At 39.9% G+C, this 3,765-nt stretch overlaps 1 pseudogene; it reads left to right on the top strand.

The window, feature by feature from the left end:
* The window catches only part of LOC101985675, a 12,489-nt pseudogene extending 9,028 nt beyond the window's left edge, over positions 1-3,461 (top strand).
* The last annotated feature ends 304 nt before the right edge of the window (positions 3,462-3,765 follow it).

Here is a 3,765-nt window from a genome sequence, read left to right as displayed (position 1 = left end):
TGGGGGACTTTTGATGACTGTTTATATTTCTTCAGCAGTTATAGGTCTGTTTAATTTGCTTATCTGGTCTTGATTTAATTTTGTTAAGTGATATTTATCCAGAAAGTTGTCCATTTCCTTTAAGTTTTCCAATTTTGTGAAGTACACAGGTTTTCAATATATGACTTGATGATCCTCTGTATTTCTTCCTTGTCTGTTATGTCCCCCTTTTCATTTCTGATTTTGTTAACTTAGATAGTCTCTCTCTGCCTTTTGGTTGGTTTGGATAAAACGTTTGTCTATTTTGTTGATTTTCTCGAAGAACCAACTTTTTGTCTCATTGATACTTTGTATTGTTTTCTTTGTTTCTATTTTGTTGATTTCAGCTCTCAATTTGATTATTCCCTGCCCTCTAGTTCTCTTAGGTGAGTTTGCTTCTTTTTGTTCTAAAGTTTTCAAATGTTCTGTTAGTTCACTAGTGTGGGATTTTTCTAGCTTCTTTATGTAGGCGTTTAGTGATATGAACTTTCCTCTTAACACTGCTTTCATTGTGTCCCATAAATTTGGGTATGTTGTATGGTCATTTTCATTGTATTTTAGGAAGTCTTTAATTTCCCCCTTTATTTCTTCCTTTATCCATTGATGATGCAGGTGAGCATTGTTTAATTTCTATGTGTTTGTGGGTTTTCTGCAATTAGTATTGCTATTGACTTCTAGTTTTAGACTATTGTGATCTGATAAGGTACAATGGGTTATTCCAATTTTTTTTTTTTATTTGTTGAGGTTTATTTTGTTACTGAGTATGTGGTCAATTTTTGAGAAGGTCCCATGAGGTGCTGAGAAGAAGGTGTATTTTTTGTTTGGATGAAATATTCTATAGAGATCTCTTAAGTCCATTTGAGTCATAACATCTGTTAGTTCTCTTATTTCTCTGTTCATTTTTTTGTCTGATTGACCTGTCCAGTGGTGAGAGAGGAATGTGGGGTTTAATATATGATTTAAGCCTTAGAAGTGTTTTTTGACATGAGGGTGCCTTTGCATTTGGGGCATAGATGTATAGATGTTCAGTATTGAAATTTCCTCTTGATGGAATTTTCCTGTGACTAATATGAAATGACCTTCTTTGTCTCTTTTGACTGATTTTAGCTTGAAGTCTATTTTCTTAGATATTAGGATAGCTACACCTGCTTGTTTCTTAGGCCTATTTGATTGGTATATTTTTTCGCAGCCCTTTACTCTGAGATGATAGAAAGACACCACTTAAAGATCAGCTTTGGAATACAAACTGCTCAGAAGAATTTCGAGGTGGCTAGCTGAGATGGTCATGCCTAACAGACTACTCTAGCCAGGACTCAAGCCCTGCACTGTACCGTTATTGCAGAGCCTGGGCAACGAATGATAGAGGTACCTCTCCCAGGACTTGACAATTAATTCAAATTTTTCTTTTTCAGGATTCCCTAAAGATACCATCACTTCCAGACAGCAGGAAGTAAATTTAAGAATACGACGTCTGGGTGGTGGCTTGGGCAGGACACACGTGGTGCAGTACAAGATGATGGATGCAGAAGTAATTACTTTGCCAAAGAAGCATAAAAAGAAAAAAGACCAGAAGCCATTACGAGAAGATGATGTAGCTGAAATACAACATGCTGAAGACTTTTTTATCAAACCAGAATCCAGAGTGGCTCAATTGGACACTTCTCAGTGGCCCTTGTTACTAAAGGATTTTGATAAGCTAAATGTAAAGACAACACACTATACGCCTATTCCTTGTGGTTCAAATCCTTTGAAGAGGGAGATTGGGGACTATATCAGGACAGGTTTCATTAATCTTGACAAGCCTTCTAACCCCTCTTCCCATGAGGTGGTAGCCTGGATCCGACGAATACTTCGGGTAGAGAAGACAGGTCACAGTGGCACACTAGATCCCAAAGTGACTGGTTGTTTAATTGTGTGCATTGAACGAGCCACTCGTTTGGTGAAATCACAACAGAGTGCAGGCAAAGAGTATGTGGGAATTGTCCGCCTGCACAATGCTATTGAAGGCAGCACTCAGCTTTCTAGGGCCCTAGAAACTCTGACAGGTGCCCTGTTTCAGCGACCCCCACTTATTGCTGCAGTAAAGAGGCAGCTTCGAGTGAGGACGATCTACGAGAGCAAAATGATAGAATATGATCCCGAAAGAAGATTAGGAATCTTTTGGGTGAGCTGTGAAGCTGGCACTTACATTCGGACACTATGCGTACACCTTGGCTTGTTACTGGGAGTTGGTGGTCAGATGCAGGAACTTCGCAGGGTGCGTTCTGGAGTCATGAGTGAAAAGGACCACATGGTGACGATGCATGATGTACTCGATGCTCAGTGGCTGTATGATAACCATAAGGATGAGACTTACTTGAGGCGTGTTGTTTACCCTTTGGAAAAGCTGCTGACATCTCATAAACGGCTGGTTATGAAAGATAGTGCAGTGAATGCAATATGCTATGGGGCCAAGATCATGCTTCCTGGTGTTCTCCGATATGAGGATGGCATTGAGGTCAACCAGGAGATTGTGGTCATTACCACCAAGGGGGAAGCTATCTGCATGGCTATTGCATTGATGACTACAGCAGTGATTTCTACCTGTGATCATGGCATAGTAGCCAAGATAAAGAGGGTGATCATGGAGAGAGACACTTATCCTCGTAAGTGGGGTTTAGGTCCAAAGGCAAGTCAGAAGAAGATGATGATCAAGCAGGGCCTTTTAGACAAGCATGGCAAACCCACAGACAAAACCCCTGCCACTTGGAAACAGGACTACATTGATTACAGTGATTCTGGCAAGGAGGCACTGGTTGCTGAAGCCATACAAGCCCCTCAATTAACTGCTGCTGCAGTAAAAGCCACAAAAAGGAAGCGGGAAAGTGAGAGTGAAAGTGACGAGACCCCTCCAGTAGTCCCCCAGGTGATGGAGAAGGAAAAGAAGAAAAAGAAGGACAAAAAGCCTAAAACTGTGCCAGAAAGTGGGGGCGAAGCTGGGCATGGGGACAGTGATAGCAGCAAAAAGAAAAAGAGGAAGAAAGTAAAAGTGGTGGAAGAGATATCTGAATAGTAAAAGCCACTTGAAGCATTATGTCAAGCTGGGAGGAGAAATGAAAGCCTTACTGAGAAAACATTTTGTTGAGGGAGTAGAACAGAGGACCCAAACAGAATAGAGTTCTGGTACACTTTTCCTGCCACTTGTGATCTCGGTGGTTAGGGTGTGGCCATCTTGTTCTGTCCTGTTTTAAGAGATGAAACGTAGGTTTTTTTTCCACTGACCCCTCTGCTTGCTTGAGGTGGGGAGCACACCTTCAGACATGAAACTGCCTAGTCACTGTTTGTGACTGTTTACTAGTGGCCATTTTAAACAATGCCATAGATAGTCCTCTCCTAGTTTGCTTTTTTTAATGTTTGTAAAAATTAAATCTGCTGAATAAAATGGTATAGAACCTTAAAAAAAAAGAATATTATGTTCACATTCTCAAGAGGTAGGGGGGTGGTTTTTGGTCATTCAATGGATTATGGATATTTGTCATTGTTTAGGGGGGTTGGTTACAAGTTGTTATTGGTTACAGTTAGGGGAAAAACTAAACAAAGGAAATTAGATTCAAGGTTCTTATTTTGAAAAGAAAAAAGGAGGATATAAATATAGGATAAAAGGGTAGATTATTGAATCTACTCTGCAAAGAAAAGGGGGAGGATATAGATATGGTAAGATAAAAAGGTAAATTATTGAATCTACTTTTAAAAAGCAACTATTAGGTT

The sequence above is a fragment of the Microtus ochrogaster genome, chromosome 5 (genome assembly GCF_000317375.1).
Source record: "Microtus ochrogaster isolate Prairie Vole_2 chromosome 5, MicOch1.0, whole genome shotgun sequence".
In the NCBI taxonomy this organism is placed as follows: Eukaryota; Metazoa; Chordata; class Mammalia; order Rodentia; family Cricetidae; genus Microtus; species Microtus ochrogaster.
The sequence above is the reverse complement of the archived record's forward strand: the minus strand, read 5'-3'. Positions and strand labels throughout refer to the sequence as shown.